Source organism: Tursiops truncatus, chromosome 14 (genome assembly GCF_011762595.2).
Source record: "Tursiops truncatus isolate mTurTru1 chromosome 14, mTurTru1.mat.Y, whole genome shotgun sequence".
NCBI lineage: Eukaryota > Metazoa > Chordata > Mammalia > Artiodactyla > Delphinidae > Tursiops > Tursiops truncatus.
In genome coordinates, this window is record NC_047047.1 from 52,704,336 (window position 1) to 52,724,961 (window position 20,626).

The 20,626-nt window shown below is 37.9% G+C and overlaps 1 protein-coding gene and 1 non-coding gene across 4 annotated transcripts in view; both read right to left on the bottom strand.

The window, feature by feature from the left end:
• CAMKMT (calmodulin-lysine N-methyltransferase) overlaps positions 1-20,626 on the bottom strand; it is a 403,748-nt gene that overhangs the window by 109,518 nt on the left and 273,604 nt on the right. The window lies entirely within an intron of this gene.
• LOC117307960 (U5 spliceosomal RNA) lies at positions 17,222-17,334 on the bottom strand. Its single transcript, XR_004521901.1, has one exon. It is a non-coding gene; the product is annotated as a U5 spliceosomal RNA (small nuclear RNA).

Consider the following 20,626-nt stretch of genomic DNA (forward strand, 5'->3'; position numbering starts at 1 on the left):
CCTGCTTTGAACACCTATACATACTGTCTCAAGCAGGTTGACTCCAAACTCTCACAAGTGAAGCTGAAAGATCTGCTTCTAACAAAGGGGCCGAACGTGACCAAAGCAGGGCCATATACAAAGTACAGCTGTGAAGAGCCTCTTAAAACCTGGTGACGTCTAACATGATTCCAAGCTTGCTATGTCTGGTCTTTATAAGCATATTTTTTTAATTTTTACTTTTTTATATAATTTTTAAAGGTTACTTTCCATTTATACTTATTACAAAATATTGGCTATATTCCCCATGTTGTACAATACATCCTCGAGCCTATCTTACACCCGACAGTTTGTACCTACCACTCTCCCACCCTTATATTGGCCCTGCAACTGGTAACCACTAGTTTGTTCTCTGTATCTGTGAGTTTGCTTCTCATTTGTTATATTCACTGGTTTGTTGTAGTTTTAGGATTCCACATATAAGTGATATCACACAGTATTTGTCTTTCTCTGTCTGACTTATGTCTCTTAGCATTAATGCCCTCAAGTCCATCCATGTTGCTAAAAATAGTCTTTATAAATATTTTAAACTTTTTATAGTTTCAAAAATTTATCTCTTTCTTGCACCCATTGGTCCTATTGCTGCAGTTCAGTATCTTTCAGAACAAATCCAATCTCTCTTTCAGTGGCTACGCTTCAAATATTAAGGATGCCATTATGCTCTCCTTGAGATAGAGTTTGTATAAGTGAAATAGCTTAACTTATACCTCACATGTGATTTAAAAGTTTTGTATTTTTGTGAAAATTAACAAAAGAATCATGCATTTATTCACAAAAATTAAAATGATATACAAATGTAAGAAGACAATATGAAAGTCTCCCCATCACCAAACTCCAGTCTCCTATTCCTACTCTCCAAGAGTAACAGTTGCTGACAACTGGGTGGGCTTTCCAGAGCTTTTTCTATCAAATCTAACTAGAAATAGAAATATATATGTATTATATATGTGTGTGTGTATACGTGTTTATGTATGTGTGTGTGCCATTGTGTATATACACATTTCTTTTTTATATACATGGGATTATACTGTCCACAATGTTCTAAAACTAGCTTTTTTCACTGAGTAATATGTCATGGACACCCTTCCATGTCAATACATACAAGACTTAGCATTTCTTTTTAACAGATGCATGGTATGAATGTGCTTTCACTTAACTATTTCTTCATTCAGGTTGTCTGTCTCCATTTTTTCCTATTACAAACAGTGGTGTAGGGAACATTCTTGTACAGGCGGTCCTTGCTTTTCTCTCAGATAGAGGTGGATTTACTGTGAGGATCAGGAAGCTCAAGCTTCATGGCCCTCCACATGCATGGGCCTCTTCTAAGGCCCTGGGAGGGGCCATGAAGCTTAAGCTTACATTAGCGTTCAAAAATTGAGAAGGCATTTGCCCATTTTTAGCGTTGGGGCACCTCTTCCGTGCTCCATGATTTCTTAAAGATTTTTAAAAAGGTGACTCATACAGGCTCAGCTAATCCTGCCTGTACTTCCTAACTCACTCAAAGAAACGCTTTCCACCCTCACCTCTGCATTAAATGCCTCTTCTTAAGATCACCAATGACTTCCCGATTGCTAAATGTAATGACCACTTTTTGGTCTTCTTTTCCCTTAAATTATTTGCAGCACTCAACAGCGCTCTATACGCCTAGCTTAAAATTCTCTCCTTCCTTTACTTCTGAAATAATTCTGATTCTCCTCTTGTCTTAGGTGTTACCATGTCAGTCTGCTTCTCCTTCTCTGCTGGCCCCCTAGGTGTGCTTCGCAGGACCCCATTTTTCTCACTCTATATCCTTTTCCTGAATGAGGACATCCATTCCAAAGATCTGACTATGATTAATTTATCAGTGAGGGCCAAAGCTATGCCTCTAGCCCCAGACCAAGAGCATCCAAATGCTTGTAAGACATCTCCACCAGTGTCTCCTGAACTCCTCGAGTATAAATAGTCCAGAATTGAACTCATCTTCCCTTGACAGCCTTCTGTATTCTCTTCGTAAACTAATGACATCATTATCCACCAAGCTGCTGTCATCTCTGACTCCCATCTCCATCTCATCTAACCATACCCAACCAGGCACCAAGGTCCATAGGTTCTGCCTCTGAGACTCCCTCCCATCCACTCTCTCCTCATTCTTATCACTCCTGCTTCAGGTCAGGCCTCAGCCTCTGTTCTGGAATAGGGCGAGTGCCTCCTCACCAGCATCCTTCCTACGGGGCTTTCTTGTCATCTGTCCATATGGCTGATGGGGGAAGATTTCTAAGTCTAGATCTGACTATGTCACTTCACTGAATACCCATGGCATACAAGGTCCAAACACCTCCTTTTGGACTCATTCTATGCTACTCCTCTACTCAAACCATATCCTTTAACTCCAACTGCACTGACCTTTCCTAAGTCCATATCTTTGCCTGAGATGCCTTTCTTCCCTTTTCTACTTATTCCCTCCTTACAAACCCAGCCTGTGTATCATCTCAGAGTAGTCTCCCCCACTTTTCCCAGGCAAAGGAAATTGCACCCTCCTTTCTGTTCCCTTGGTCTGTTGTATGCTGCTCAGTTGCACCACTTTTCCCACCATATTGTGAGTTCCTAGAGGGCTGAATTATGCGCTGTTTCCCAAGTCCTGTATCTAGGACAATGTTCGCCACAATAATGTCCGTGGAATGAATGAAAAGGAAGAAAGAAAATTACTGTCTGTTGAGTCAGGCACTGTGTTAGGTAGTTACATATATATCATTTAGTTTAAAACTCTAAACGACATTTTGAGTGTTATTTTCTCCTTTGGATAGATGAGGCCTGGACGGCTCTGAGAGACTGTTTGTTCAAGGTCAGATATGCTTGTGAAATGCAGCTCTAAGACTCATATCAGGTCTGCCTGACCCCAAAGCTCAGGCTCTTGATAGAAAGTAAAAGCTGTGATAATCCTCCTGACCTAAAACCAACAGCAAATATCATTCACTTTTAGAGTAGGAGGCATGAAGTGATAATAGGATATGTGTAGATGAACTTTTCATTGCAATTAAGTACTGTAAGAGAACTCAAGGAATATTTTTAAAATATACCATTTATAAGAAAAGTAACCGGGGAAGATATTTTCCCTAATAGTCTTTTCATGTGATTCTCACTTTCCAACCAGAGAATCGCACAGACCCATTGGTCCTCACCCTTCTTTCATCTAAAACATTAACCAGCCCACAGAGCTGGCCAATATGAAGGTCTTTAAAAAGCACAACTGTACTTTCCCTGACAATCTAGTATCTCTAAAGTCTTTGGCTTCTCACTAAGGAAACTTGGTGCTTGGTTTTGGTTTTCTTTAAAGTAATTTGAATAAAGTATCTCCAAATTACAATAAATGTTAGGTTATTGAAACCCCATGGTTTTAGAAAAAAAAAAGGTAGAAAGTTTCTCATGGGAAGGTGTTCTAGGCTAGCTTAAAGAGCAGGTCTGGCAAACGTTCATCTCAGCACAGTGTACGGATTTGAGGGAGGGAGTCTGACAGGGCTTCATACACCTAGGTAGTGAAGATTTTAAGTTATCTAATGGGCTTTACTGTAGTAAATACTGACTCAGCTTCCAAATCACTAGATGGAATTGTAAGAAATTTGTTAATGTTTCTCTTTCCTTCAGTATCTCATTTTGAGACAGGTGAAGTAGCCATTCAACTCAGGTGACCTCTGAAACATCATAGAATTTAATATTGTTTAAGGAAAAAAAACTTCTAGCAATATCTAACTTGGTAAAGTTATAAACACACAGTAAACATCCATGATACTGCTATGCATATCCTATCTGAGCTGAACTACTCCCTTTGGTACACGGAATCCATATTCTCACATAAACTGAAAATGCTAAACTGTAAATAGCTTTCCCACAATTTGCTTTTTGATCTGATGCCTCCAATGATTTCATCATAATTTAAGCAGACTATAATATCACAATTGATGTTCACCAGAATGATGCCCTCTAACTGTTCCACAATCAGTTTTCTTCTCAGTCTGATTCTCAATCTCTTTTTAAAGCAGAAAAATTCTTAAACATGCAATGGGAACACATGTAGGGTTATAATGGTCATAAGTGTCACTATAGTGTCTACAATGCTATGAAACAGAATAGTCTGACACTGAGCAAAGATAACTTCTTTTTCTGGCCCTTTGGTAAGAATCTGTCCTTCATCACAGCCAGTCTCCCTGCCCTTTCAAAGAGAGGATTAGTAAGGAGTCCAGAAGTTTTTCATCTTTTCTATTCATTCTCCACATTAACTCCTTTTAGTTTTGTTGTTGTTTGCTAATGGATTTTGTGAATGAGGACCTTTTCCCACTCATTTTTGGTTTTCTTTAAGACTTCTTTTCTGTCTAGCGATTCTAAAACCTCTCCTAAACTTCCTGGAGCTATGCTACTTTCTCCGTTCTTGTACTCACCATTTTTTTTTTTAACACTTGAAATATATTATAATTTTATTTTTCAACTATGCCTCAATAAAGCTGGAAAAAAGTCACTTACTAAGCAGTCCTGAATCTCGCAGGCATGAATCTGCCTTAGCATCCCCCTACTGTACCGACTCATTGGTGTCTGATGAGAAGCATGGCCGAGGTGCCACTGTTGGGGTAAATCTAGAGGGCCCCAGCTGGGAGTCATGTGTCAGTTACATCCCCTGCAGCCGGGGATCTGATCCTTGTGTTCACCTTTACACTAACCCTTGCCCCATGCCTCTTTGCTGTGATTCACATGTGGCCCGAACATGCTGCCAGGTGGCATTTTGGGCAGATGTGCCATCTTAAAGCTTCTCACCATGCTGTATGATTCCATGGAGGAAGGACCAGAGGTAAAAGTTCATGTTTAGCTAATGTTTACTTTGTTCTTGTTTCCTTCAGTTTTTACCCCCCGCCTCCTAATTACCACCACCCTCCATCCCCTGCCCCCAACCTTCTAGTTTCTATCAAATCAAATCTGGACTAAGCTTGGGCTGTTTGCTTGCACTCCTACTAGAATAAGGTGATGCTGGGATTGCACAAGATGTAAAAATTCGGACATGAACAACTTTTATGGATTTTGGAAAGAATGTGAGAAGAAAGCAAGCTTTTCTGTATCTTTCAATACAAGTCTGTCTGAGAGAACAACAGAACTCTTGCTTCTCCAACTCAGGGCTGAGCTGGTAATTATATATTTCAGAAGAATACCACATACAACTAAAAAAATCATAAAAAACCTACTAGCGTAAAAATGTGACATGACATGAAGCTCAATATAAAGTTGTTCAACGCACATACAGTAATTGCACCAATTACATTTAAAATATTTATTTGCTTACCAAAAACCTCAAGATATAAAAGGCTAATTATCAAAAATGACACCAGTGAACAGTTTTACCCAAGCTAATCAAAAACAGAATAATATTAATAGTGCAAAGAAATGAAAAGAAACTTCAGTTTACATTTTGAATTAAAGTGTCAACTAAATAAAACAGCAAATTCATCAGCCTTGTTGTTCACATACATGGCTTCAACATTTGAAGAAAATACAAAAAGGCTTTTCCGCCTTGATAATCACTTTGACTCTCTGGAACTGTTTGAGAAAGGAAACTACATCAAAACTTCCATGTGTTAAGATAGGTTAAATTAAATGCATAATTCAAAAACATGTTATAATTTTTTAAAGAACACACAAGCCTAGTTAATGGTTACCACTCTGCGTACCATGATAAGATCAACTTATAGACTTAGGGGTCGTGGGGTCCATTTTTGTTTCCAAACACTACATAAAGTGTATTACACAAGACAGTTCTTTTTGGTACCTTTTACACAATATTTCTTTCAGAGTTTTTCAGGCCTAAAATTAAAGAATTATACATGATGACACTAAGGGGGCGATTTACTGAAATGACTGACATTCTCCACTGACAGCTTGAGATTGGATTCAAATTCCTCTGCACTAGTACAATTTGATCTCTATGAACAATTAAATGGCACATAGACGATCATAGTCATGTTAGTTAAAAACATCTCTGCCTACATTTATGCTTTGACTTAAAGTGAAGAAATATGAAGACACTGTCTTTTGCCATGAGAAGTGATCACTATTTGAGAGAATTGCTGCAACTCTCCTGCAATGAGCAGAGGCAATGTTTCATCAGTACCACTATCTCAACAATGTGTCATTATCTCTAGTTAGTCCACTTTATCATATTGTATTCATATCCATCATACCCACATAATATAGAAATGTTAACTGATCTCAGGTATGATACTAAAATCTTTCCAGGTTCATGGGGAAAAGGTATAACTGCAGAGTCACAGTGATGTTCAAATACAGAAACATTTCTGAATCATACCAGAAAGGTTAAAGGTTACTTTTAAATGAAGGATATTTACTTTTTTTTCTGAGAAAAACACAGAAAATTTCTACAATTTTCAAAATTCCTAAATTCCTTTAGAAATATTTTACTCCTTCCCACCAGGTAATAAATAAGAATGAATATTTTAAAAGTTTGTCTTTTTAAATGTTTCTAGGACAATTTTACAAGTTAGGTATTATTTCCTTTAGCTTGAAAGCTCTCTCAGGTCATCTTTGCCCATCTAGCTCCTATTCATGTTATAAGAACTGGCTTAAGCTCTTTTTCCTCCATCGTACCCTCGCTCACTTCTCTAGCCCATAACAATACTCCTCTCCTTTGAATAACTTCAATATAATCCATCCCTTATTTTAGTATATAATTATATATCTTCTCTTGTATTATTTTTCAACTGTTTTATATTGTGTCTTTGACTTTCCAGTAAATTGGATAATTTGAACTCCCTTACTTCTTACCCTCTCCATGCCCTACACAGTGCTCCAAAATCTATCTAACTGATTGAAATATCTTATTTTCACTGGTGTTTTCTAAAAAATATTAAATAGCCTAAATCTGGCAAATTAAATGGAAGAGCACCTTCAATATACTCATGGGAAATAATTTAATTGGAAGTTCTTTGAAAAGTATGATGGATGCTGAACAAAAATAAGGTAGCATGACATTTGTTGACTGATATACTAATAGTTATTTATATCCATAGTGTTCTATGTATGCATTTTCTGCCAGTCTGTCTCTCCTGCCCATTTTACTGTCAGTCCTTTCAGAGTAAGGATTAGGTGTTCTTATCTTATGACCCATTAGGCTTACAGCCATGCCATGAACACAGCAGACACTCAACATGAGCCTTTTGCTTGAGAGTCATCCATGGGTAATTGTATGTTCCGTTTATTCAAAGAAACAATAACTGTTTCATGCACTGGATGAAATCCTTTACCAAACCTTCCCTGAGCCTCAGTGCAGCTGGGTCCCAGCGTGTCACTTCCTTTTGTGCTCTAGGAAGACTGGACCCAAGGGCGCCCCACCCCCAACCCCTGCAATCCTCCTGCACAGTAGTTCAGACACATACTTCAGGCTTGCCAACACCCCGATCAGAGCATGCCTTATTTCACAAACAAGAGAATTTGTGTAAAGAGAAGGTCAGAGACTTCTTACAAAGTCACACACATAATCACAGACACACAATGCAGGGAAGCAGAAGGAACGCTTGCTGACGACCAGTCTTCTTTTCAAAGACCCAGATCACACTCATTCCTTAAATTATAATAAATGTGGATGAAAGACCTGTACCCTTTTCAGCCCCAGGAAACAGGAGATCAGGAAGACACTCAGCTTAGACTCAGCACAGCTGCCTTATGCCACCAGTGTCACTAGCAAGCACTTGAGACAATTCAAAGAGCCCTTTATTCCTTTCTACCAGATGAGCCTCTATTTCCTCTACACCCTTATTTTCTCTCTGCCCATTCTTTGCTTACCCTTTAGGTTTGTTCTCATCTATTCCTGAGACCTGCCTATACCACCCCTGCATTATTCAGACTGGCGCTCAAGATGATTTTTAGCCCACAAAGGTATAAAAGTATGTCCCCTTATAAATATTTTCCATTAATTATTTTTGTATAGGAGGCAGAAAAAATACAAACGAGTGTATCATTACCAATATACTATGTCTTTATGATAAGACACAAACTATTAAAGAGGTATGGAAACAACACAAGCCTTTAAGAAGAGTATGCCAGAGAAGTCTTTCACCCAAATTCTGGGATGCCAGCTGGCAAGATGGGTAAGGATAGCTCAGTAGATGCCAGGAAGGTTACACTTAATACAGGTACAAGGATGGTATTTCGCTTCTAAAGCTCTGGTTCATGTCTGGCATGAGACAAAATACAATATTAAAAAAATTCATAACAGTATATTAAAAAATTAATTACAATATTAAAATTGTATTAAAAATTAATATTAAAAAATTAATAACAGTATAACTTTATAACAGGAACAACAAATGATGGCCAGATATATGTCTGAATCTACTGGTTTAGGTGGGTTGTTTTTGCAAGGTTAGGGCTATGCTATCATCTCAGCTGTGAAAAACTTGCTGCCCCTAATACATGGAAAGAGTCATGTTTGCCGAAGTAACGAACCAGACTGAATGGGCTCATGAGACCACATTCCCCTATAATTCTTTGAAAGGAGCTTAAAAGAGTAACATTAGAAAAAGAATGTAGGCAAGCATGAATTACCTATGGTAGAATCTAGAAAAATTAGAAGTGAAGATAGAGAAATAACTACTGCTTTACTCTTGAATGTGAACTTACTGAGGGAAATGCTGACATTTAAAAAGATATTTGTATTTTCATACCATTACTTGGAAGATTCTTTAGGTTTAGAAGATAATGTGTGAGATAAAGGAAGGAACACACAAAAATCACTGTGTGTTTCAAGATCAGAAGTGACATGTTCACCAAAAAAAGAAGGAGGGAGGCATCGCTCGATGAAGCCAGAACAAGTGGCCTTGGTCACTCCATGTCAGGTTTACACCGCACACAACAGGCATATGGAACTAATTAGTCCACGAGGTGGAGTGAGCTGGACATGTTCAAAAGTTTTGGGGAAATGCATGGCTGACAGATTAACGCTGGGATATTAAAGGAAGATTGGAAATATCTCTAATCTTTTCAGTGTTATCATCACCGGAGCAAAGTATGCCCTCCACACAGTACTTCTTGGTGATTCTATTAGGGACAAAAACCTGAGTTGAACAACGGCACTATTAGTAGTAGTAATAGCAGCAGAAGCAACTAATTTTTACTGAGATGCAGGCACTGTATTGTGTGCTTTATGTATGTATGTATGTATGTATTTGGCTGCACCGGGTCTTAGCTGTGGCATGAGGGATCTTTGCAGCAGCATGTGGGGTCTAGTTCCCTAGTTCCCTGACCAGGGATCAAACCCGGGCCCCCTGCATTGGGAGCACGGAGTCCTAACCACTGGACCACCAGGGAAGTCCCTGTGCTTTAGTTATATTATTATATTTAATTCTTACAACATTTCTATGAGGACGGTATCTCCAGTTCATGCATGAGGAAACTGAGGTCTACAGGAGTTAGGTAATTTGCCCAAGTCACTGAGCTAGTAAATGGCAAAGCCAGGATGTGAAGCCAGGCTTATGTTTTGCACCTGTAGGCTAAATAGGCAGAGGAGTTCAGGCTCTCAGATATTCAAAACAGTACCTTCCAAAGCAAAATTCTACATCGAATGGGAACGAAACCATAGAAGATATTTCTTTGTATTACATTGTTACAAATGATGCTTTAAAAATACTAAGAACCACTGATCATTTCAGTTATGATGGTTCTATTTAAAGTATTATTTCTATTCCATTTCACCAAAAGTCATATTATTGATAGTCATATAGTCATATTGTCTGTTTGATGACATATCAATAGTAAAATGACTTTTAAATTGTCTGTTGCTTAACGTGACTATTCAAAACCCAGGTATTAAGTGGATGGATGTGTGTTCCACAAGGAAAGCTCAGTTTTCAAACAGGTAGGAAACGGATGCTCAGTGGGTACTTGGTCGCCACCTCCCACCGGGTGAAACGTCAAGACTGCAATAAAATCACATCTAATCCCCGGGTCAACCGAGTTGGGCTGGGGGATAGCTGTTCAGACAACCCAAAACATGAATCAATCCTAAATACTTACAAATACATTATAAGTTTTTAAGTTATTCTGGCATCCTTAGATAATTCATAAAATTAACTCCTATCCCCAGAGGACCGAATCAACCTCTATTAAATGAGGTGCCCTTAGAAATAGGTTGAAGAGAGTAAAATAGCCCTAAATTGAAATACCTCCATGGATAGTCCTCAACATGGGTAATCTCCAGTTGGATTACTGAAGGTTGAGTGACTACAGATGGAAAAACTAAGCTTTCATTTGCGTGATCTGCCTTCCCCACATAGTATTAAGCAACAGGGTGGAGTTAAATAAGGGGCTTTAGGCTATCATTAGTATACAAATATTCAACCACAGAAAACAGGAGCTGGTGTTGAAAGTTACCCTACCATACATAACCATACCACTGCTACCGCTACACTTGTATAGTGCTTTCTATGTACCAGGCACTATTCTAAGTGCTTTTACGTTTATCAAGTCATTTATTATAACCCATTACAATCTTATGAAGTAAGTACCATTATTATTCCCATTTTATGGATGACGAAACTGAAGCACGGAGATTAAGCAATTTGCCCAGGTCTACCCAGCTAGAAAGTGGCAGAGTTGTGATTTAAAGCCATGCAGTCTAGGGACTTCCCTGGCACTCCAGTGGTTAAGACTCCATGCTTCCAATGCAGGGGTCACGGATTCGATCCCTGTTCGGGGAACTAAGATCCTGCATGTTGCTCGGCCAAAACAATAAAGCGCCAGCATCTGTTCTCTTAACGCACTGCACTAAACTGTCCATAAGAACTGAATAAAAACCCCTGGGAACTCTGAAGGACGATAGTGCTGTTTGGGTAACAGGCAAACCATAATCTATCCACTACCTTAATCAAAACACACTGGAAGTTCAGATGAACAAAATAAACTAATAGCTTCCCCACCAACTAGTCATTTCAGTCAGCCTGACCTGAATTAGCTTTGTTAATATTCCAAGTTGGCTTTGGGAATATTACCCAGTCTATCTAGTCTTGATTGGAATATTTCTTGAATATCAAAGGATAAGTCTTGGTTGGTTTTCTTGTGTCTTGCTGCCTCCATGTCAAAAACCCAGAGGAAATAAATGTAATTCAGGATATAATGAAAAGATCAAACCTGCCATGAAACAAACCATTTGGGGAGCTAATTTGGCAGTTCAGACAACCCAAATCTCCACCCTTTGGGGGCTTGGTCTTGCTAGTGACTACAAATGTGTTCTTTCTACCCCTCTGCCAGCTAAGAAAGCAAAACTGGCTGTCCAAGGCTTCTGCCACTGACCATATGTGCTGGAGTGGGCGAAGGTCAGGGAACGGCAGAGGCAATTAATCACGCGATATTGGGAGGGCATCTCCTATTTGTCTACTTTTCTTATGGACCAAAAAACATTTCTCCTGGAAGGACCTACACAGCTGACACACAGACAGTCAGGCTGCCTAAGATCCCATGCCATTTTTTTAATAAGAGAAAAAAATCACAAATTATATTGCACTCTACAATTTGATTTTAGAGGAGGATTTCCTTTCCCTTAAGAGGTCTTGGCTCCATGTGAAAGATAATAGACGTTCTATCTGTGAGGAACTAGAAGAAACGCATAGTGTTCTGCCTTGGATTCTCATTAGGAAAGCTTTCATTTGAAGCAGATGGCAGAATTTTTGGCTTCTCATGACACAGTGAAGTAACTTTAGTTTCTTTCCTCCTGTTTTTAACCTGGAATAATGACTGCAATAGGAGAAAGACAGTCTTTTAGATTTCATGGGGGAGTTCTGTGGATTCTCCTCAAATCTTGGGACAAAACACCTTATCTCAAATAGAAATTGAACAATATTGACTGATAGCCTGACTTTCCTAACACTGCCTTGAATCTGAAACAGAAGAGAAATATCTGTCAAAAGACACAGTTCCTGCCTTCCAGGAGGTGAAACCATAATTGAAAAGAAAGTAGATACAGTTTCACACACAAACACATAAATACGTATATAAATGTGAGAACACTTTAATATGGTGGCTTCTCAAAAACAATAGAAACTCTGTAAATAAATGGGAGACTTAGTATTATTTTAAATAACCCCTGTCGTTCTGGGTTTAGGATTGCTAATAGGTGTCTGGTAAGTCAAATCTGACGTAGGAAGAGGTCTGCTTTTGCTAAAACACCTTTAAGTAAAGAGGTCATTGGATAGCTCAGAAAAAGAATTAAACAGCTTATATATATTTTAAAATTTTAAAAGGGAAACTTGCTATTTTAGGCTGAAGTTAATATGTGTGGAGAAGGTAGAGAAAAGACTAGCTTCCTAATGAAAATGGAGACCTGAATAATATTTCTTTAAAACTAAACTAACATTGGGAAAATCCTAATTTTTAAAAAAAAAAGGATAATAAAAAACCAAAAAGCATTCAGTGAAAAAAAAAATTCTCCTGACAGACTAATAAGGACTTTAATATGATAATCTGGTGTTTATCTGTGCTTTGCTTGTGCAATTGCAGTTTTCTCAGCTATTATGCAAGAGCTGTAAAATGAATACCTAATTGACTCCTGGAGAAAAGTATTACTACTGAAATGACTTAAGCAAACACATTCCGAACTAACAAAGTATTTTAAAATAATTTGAACTGAAAAATGAATGACAGCTAAATGACTGCCATTAACCATCCTACAGGTGCCCCCGGCCATGGCTCATTTTGTTTTTATCGAACACCCACCAGCCGTAGGCCAGCTTCAGCCGCAGTATGTCAAATACTTTGGTAACTTGAATTTTTCTCTCTCACCTGCCAAAATTGCCTGTGAACTTGCAGTACTACTCTATCTACTGCTAGGTGAACTCAAAACAGAGAATGTCCTCGGCTTCCGTTTCTAGAGAGAGGTAATGTGCTTCCGTTGTTTGAAATAGGGTAAGTAAAATGGAACAAGAGGTAGGCACATTGGCCTCAACAATTATTTAGTCAGGAGACAAAATCAAAGCTGGAGAAGAGCTGGAAAAGGCAATTGAACTCTCTCCTGCTTGACATTAAGACGTTTTCTGGATGTGGATCTCCAATTCGTAGAAGTTTATATATCTTTTCTCTTAAACTACATAGGAAGTGTATATAGAAGGATATAGTCAGTACATTCTCATATAATTTTAGGAAGAACTTCTTTTATTCTATGAGATAGTATTTTTTAAAACCATAAAGAGAAGTGTTGAGAGTTTGGAAATAGGGAATAGAAACGTTCCAGCCAGAAAATAAATCTGGACCATATTGACTACTTCCAAAGCATCCTTCTTTCAGCCTTTTCGTGTCCCACTCCATTCAGGTTCTCTGCTCCACCTGGGCAGCTGCCTCCGTGGTTGCACAGAGACTCTGTGGAGCCGAAGCAGGCCACCTCTCAGACATTCAGCTTTTCCCTGGGGCTGGTTGTTTGCATCCATTCTCCAAGCTCTTGCAGACTTCCTGGGTCCTAACCCTGGTAATTCTGTTTTTCTGGCTTAGAGGCACCTGGTCCTAATTCTGGTAACTCTGTCCTCCTGGTTACTATCCTTTCAACCACCTGGCTTCTCATTCTGCTTGCCGTCTTCAGCTGCTCTGACTTAGGCTTGCCTACTAGCCTGTACTACTATTTCTGGGACCTCCAACACTACTCAGTTTTGTTTCCAAGGTCCAGCTTCTTATCTAGTATGCCGAGCCTTTATTTCTGCACTTCTGGACATAATACAGGTGCATCCGAAAGTAATTTGCCAAAGTGTTAAGTGATGACTTGCATGTAGCAAAGTCAGTTCCACTGCAGGGAATGCCAACTCCACATTGGATATTCTACTGCTTTAAGTCACTTGGCCAGTCTACTGTATTGCATCTTAATAATACAACAAATGACCACAGTAGGTTAGAATCCTAACCTCTTCTAAAGAGCAGCCCCAGCTATATAATCCTGGGATTGGAAGGAATCATATTAGTTCAGCTTCTTTTCTGCTTTTAAAAGCATTATTCAGCATGACTAGAATAAAAGTCATGTTTGGAATCTTTATAAAGCAGAATTCTGATCAGTTTCATTTCCTGAACGAGAATCTTGAAAGCTTCCCATTGCCTGCTGAGCTACAAAGTGAGGGGTGCAAGCCTGGGATGTGCAAGATGAAGCACGGAATACAGGAAGAGAACACTGGAATATCTATGTTCATTTACATTATCCTGTTACATTTCTTTTTTTGTATATTTTTATAGAATATATAATATGTCGATATAGTAGTGCACATATAGTTTATTAATAAATGAATATACATATGCTGGGGTAAATATGCAAAAAAACTTACGGCTATAATCAAAAATGTTTGGAGGACAGTGGCTTTTAGGACAATGATTACCCCTTAGAGCAGCATTTAAGGTACCTCACAACATGCCTTCAACCTGCCTTTCCTGCTACCTCACTCACAAATATTACTCCAATCGGGGCACCCTATGCTCCAGTCACACTGAAGTACTGGACTGGAAGTTCTATGACGGCAGGAATCATGAACATCTCACTCATACTTTGGATACCCAACCCTTAGCACATTGCATAGCATCTACTAGACACTGAAGATATATTTACTAAATGAATGATCAGTTAATAAAACAAGCTTTGTAAGTACATTGTGCTATTTCATATATCTGTATCTTTCCACTTATTGTGCTGTTTGGAATGTCCTTTCTTTCAGCCTCAACCTGGGGAACACCTATAAAACTAGATTTCTTCATCAATGCCTCTGCCCCTACCATATAGTTACTTATGTCCTATTTCGGGCTCCCATACGTCTTTCTAATTATTTATAATACATGTTTGTCTTCTTTAATATCTCTCTGTATCCTCAGATCCTGGCATGGTACTTATTAGCACATTGCAGGTGCTTAATAAACACTGTGGGATGATGTGTAAGTGAGTTTCTAAACAATTATTAATCTTTAAAAGGCATTAGAATGTTTCTGCTTCTAATGATGATCAAAAACAGTACAAGACTTGACCCCCAACTGTAAATAACTGGACTAAATATATGAAACCACTGCTTTCAGCTACTAGACAACAGGCAGCACAGGACTGTGATCTCCAGGAGAAGGGAGAAAAATGCAGTGAGTCCTAAGATCACTCCAAGCAGAACATGGATGACTTGATGAGTTAAGGAGGTAGAGATGGAATTAGGGGAGGCTAAGGTGGCTGGAATTTGCAGGAGAGAATAGCAGAGAGGACAGAGCAATGCAAAAGCAGAGATTCAGAAATTTGTATAGGGTCCCTCTTGAATCCTTGCCTGAGCATTAAGCTGTGATTCCATAGAGTGACTCCATGAGGCTGGGCAAAGAATGTCAGGCTGCAAGGTGTTCCAGTTCCATCCAGGCATAGTGGAGAGATATCACTGAATACTGGAGGCATTCAGTGAAAATGCCAAAACATAAGACAGTAGTAGGGCTTACCTAGCCATAAAGGCTACTCTAGACATGCCCAACAAAGCTTAAAACCAAAAACAAGCCTGGAAAGACTCAAGCTGATCCATAAGCAACTGAACTGAATCTACTAAGTGAAAACAAAACTCAGACCTTCCACAATGTAATGTTCACAACCTCTTGCATCCTCAAAAACTTACTAGACTTGCAAAGAAGAAAACAATGTGATCAAAAACAAAAGAAAATTTGATCAATAAAACAGACCCAGAAATGACAAATAGATTTAGCAGAACAAGAAGTCATAAAAAGATATTACAAACATATTCAAGGATTGAAGGAAAACATAAAAATAATGAGAGAAATGGAAACTATCAATATAAAAAAGGAACCAAATAAACTTTTAGAGCCAAAAATATACTACATCTGAGATTTTTAAAATTCACCAAATGGAGCTTAACATCAGATTAGTCAACGGCTGAAAAGACTGGTAATAGTAATTAAAAACTCACCAAACTGAAGGAAAGAGAGAAAAAAGGATGAAAAAAATTGAACAGAGCTTTGGTGATGTGTGGGACAATATCAAGTAGTCTAACGTACACATAATTGAAGCCCCAAAAAGGACTGGGGAGAGAAATGGGTGAGAAACATGTTCCAAGAAATAAGTCCCAAATTTGATGAAAATTTTAAACCAAAACATATATGAGGCCAGCAAACCCCAAGCAGGATAATTACAAAGAAAGTCATATTAAGGCACATGATAATCAAGCTACTGAAAACCAGTAATAAACAGAAAATCTTTTTTTACACTTAAAAATTTTTTTTATCGAAATACAGTTGATTCACAATGTCGTGTTAGTTTCAAGTGTATAGCAAAGTGATTCAGTTATATATATGTTCTTTTTTAGATTCTTTTCCATTATAGGTTACTACAAGATATTGCATATAGTTCCCTGTGCTATACAGTAGGTCCTTGTTGGTTATCTATTTTATATATAAAAGTGTGTATATTTTAATCCCAAACTCCTAATTTATCCTTCCCCCTCCCTTTCCCCTTCGGTAACCATAAGTTGCTTTTCTATGTCTATGAGTCTATTTGTTTTGTAAATAAGTAAGAGAAAAATCTTAAAATCAGCACTCCCCCTCCAAAAAGACACAGTATATTCAGAAGGACAAAGGTAAGAATTACCACCAACTTCTCATTAGAAATAATACAATCCAGGGAACAATGAAATGACCTCCTTAAGATGCTAAAGAAAAAGGCTATCAAACTAGAAGTCTTTATCCAGAGAAAAATTTAAAGAAAAAAATACCATTTGGGCTTCCCCGGTGGCGCAGTGGTTGAGAGTCTGCCTGCCGATGCAGGGGACACGGGTTCGTGCCCCAGTCCGGGAAGATCCCACGTGCCGCAGAGCGGCTGGGTCCGTGAGCCATGGCAGCTGAGCCTGCGTGTCCGGAGCCTGTGCTCCACAACAGGAGAGGCCACAACAGTGAGAGGTACCGCGTACCACAAAACAAACAAAAAAACAAAAAAACCCCATTAACCTAAAATTCTATGTCCAGTGAAAAGAAACTTCAATAATGAAGGAAAAAATAAAGCCTTTTCCTGACAAATGAAAGATGACAGAAGTGATTGCCAGCCAACCCGCATAATAAGAAATGATTAAAGAAGGTCTTCAGGTGAAAGGAAATTATATTACATAGAAACTCAGATCTATATAAGTGAATGAAGAGCACTGGAAATGTAAGTATATGGGTAAGTATAAACATTTTTCTTGTTTTTAAGTTACTTTGAAAGATAACTGTTTCTGTTCTTTTCCACGGAAATCTTTAGTAAAAGGCGAAAGATTTATACAGCAGAAACTAACACAACATTGTAAAGCAACCACAATCCAATAAAAATTAATTTTAAAAAAGATAACCATTTAAAGCAAAAATAATAATGTATTGTGAGGTTTATGACACATGCAAGTAAAATGTACAATACCAATAGCATATAGAACAGTAGAAAGAGTGGAAGTACATTTTTGAAGGTTCTAACATTATATGCAAAGTAGTATAAGACTATTTGAAGGTAGATATCAGTTAAAGTTATATAGTTTAAACCTTAGAGCTTAGAGCTAAACCTTAAAGTTAGAGCAAACACTAACTTTAAACAAAGAGTTTAATCACTAAGCCAATAGTTGAGAAAATGGAATACTAAAAGATAATTACTACAAAAGAAGACAGGAAGAAAAAGGACTAAATGCGACAAGCAGAAAACAAATAGCAAGTTGTAAACTTAAGCACAACCATATCGACAATTAAATTCAGTCCAATTAAAAGCAAAATTTGTCAGTGGGTTCAAAATCCAAGATCCAACTGTATGGCTGTCCACAAGAAATGTACACAAAATATGAATTGGTAGATAGGTTAAACATAAAGGCTGAAACAAGATATACCATACAAACACTAATCATGAGAAAATAGAGTAGCTATATTAACATCATACAAAGTAGACTTCACACAAGGAATATTACCAAAAAAAAGAGGGACATTTCATAAGTATAAAGGGATTGATTCATCAAAAAGACATAACAATCATTAATATGTATGCAACAAATATAAGAGCTTCAAAATACATGAAGGAAGAATGACAGAAATGAAAAGAAAAATAGACAAATATGTAATTATAATAGGAGATTTTACAACTCCTCTTTCAGTAATTGATAGAACAAGTAGGCAGAAAATTAGTAAGGATGTAAAAGAGAAGAATAATACTATCAACCTACTTGATTTAACTGACATTTACAGAACAATACATCAAACAATGGCAAAATACATTTTTCTTTCAAATTCACATGGAACATTCACCAAAAGAAACCATATGAACGACCATAAAACAAGTCTCCATGAATTTAAAAGAATGAATTATCCAGAATCCATTCTCTGACCAAATTAAAATTAAGTTAGAAATGGGTAACATAAAGATGTCTTGAAAATTAAACACCACACAGCTAAATAATCCATAGGTCAAAGAATAAATCACAAGAAAAATTAAAAATATTTTGAACTGAATAATTAAAATATATCAAAATTTGTTGCATGTATAGTACTTAGGAGGAAAATTTGCAGCTTTGAATGCTTACATTAGAAAAAAAAGGTTTAAAAAATGACTTAAGCTTTCACTTTTGGAAGCTAGAGAAAGAAGAGCACATTAAAACTGAAGTAATTAGAAATAAGGAAATAAAAAAGATAAAAGTAGAAAGCAATGAAATAGAAAAGAGATAAACAATAGAGAAAATCAGTGAAATCAAAAGCCAGTTCTTTGAAAAGATCAGTAAAATTGATAAACTTCTAGATGGACTGACGGCTCAAGAAGAAACAAAAGAAAGAAATGAAATACAAATGTTGGGAATGAAAAAGGAGACATAGCTTCAGTTCTTATAGATATTAAAAGTATAATAAGGGAATATTATAAATAAGGAAATTTGGAAAATAAACCCATGAAAAGGAAAAATTCCTTGAAAGACACAATTGTCAAAACTGACACAAGAAGAAATAAAAAATCTGAAGCCCCCTATCTATTTAATTGAATCTGCAAATAAAAACTTTTCCACAAAGAATACTCTAGGCCAAATTCCCTAGTGGTCCAGTGGTTGGGACTCTGTGCTCTCACTGCCGAGGGCCCAGGTTCAATCCCTGGTTGGGGAACTAACATCCCATGAGTGGTACAGCCGAAAAAAAAAAAAAAAGAATACTCTAGGCCAGATGACTTCACTGGTTAATTTTATCAAGCATTTAGGGAAGAATTACTATCAATCTTATACAAATTCTTTCAGAAAGAGAGAAGAGGAAAGGACACTTGCCAATTTATTTTATGAGTCTAGCAATACCCCGATACCAAAACCAGACAAAGAAACTACAATAAAACTTCAAGAAAAATATAAACCATTATGAGTACTGTGAACATAGATGACATAATCCTTAGCAAAATAATAGCAAATCAAATTCAGTAATATCTAAAAATGATAGTATCTTATGACAAAATGGGGTTTATCTCAGGAATAAAAGGTTGGACTAACATTAGAAAATCAAATGTAATTTACCATATTAACAAAACAAGAAAAGCAATATAATTGTCTCAAAAAATACAGGGAAGTTGTTTGACACAATTCAACACATATTCATGACAAAATTTCACAACAAACTAGAAATAGAAGAATACTTCCTCTTTTGATAAAGGGCATGTACAAAAACCCCTATACTTAATATCATAGTTAATGGTGAGACTAAATGCTTTCCCCTAAGATCAGAAACAAGACAAAGATATCCACTTTCAACACTTCTATTAAGTGTTGCACTAGAGGTCCTGGCCAGCACAATAAAGCAAGAAAAAGAAACCAAGGCATACAAACTAAAAAGTATGAAGTAAAACTGTCTCTATTCATAGAAGATAAAATCTTGTAAATTTAAAAATCCTATGAGACATGCTCTCACTCTCTCTTGCGAGAGCACCAGAATCAGAACTAACGGCTGAACAATCATCCATAGGAAGACGCCGGAACTCACCAAAAGATACCCCACATCCAAAAACCAAGGAGAAGTCACAATGAAATGGTAGGAGGGGCGCAATCACAATAAAATCAAATCCCATAACAGCTGGGTGGGTGACTCACAAACTGGAGAACACTCACACCACAGAAACCCACCCACTGGAGTGAAGGTTCTGAGCCCCATGTCAGGCTTCCCAACCTGGGGGTCCGGCAATGGGAGGAGGAATTCCTAGAGAATCAGACTTTGAAGCCTAGTGGGATTTGATTGCAGGACTTTGACAGGACTGGGGGAAAGAGAGACTCCACTCTTGAGGGCACACAAAGTAGTGTGCGCATCAGAACCCAGGGGAAGAAGCAGTGACCCCATAGGAGACTGAACCAGACCTACCTGCTAGTGTTGGAGGGTCTCCCGCAGAGGCGGGGGGTGGCTGTGTCTCACTGTGAGGACAAGGACACTGGCAGAAGAAGTTCTGGGAAGTACTCCTTGGCGTGAGCCCTCCCAGAGTCCACCATTAGACCCACGAAAGAGCCCGGGTAGGCTCCAGTGTTGGGTCGCTTCAGGCCAAACAATCAACAGGGAGGGAACCCAGCCCCACCCATCAGCAGACAAGTGGATTAAAGTTTTACTGAGC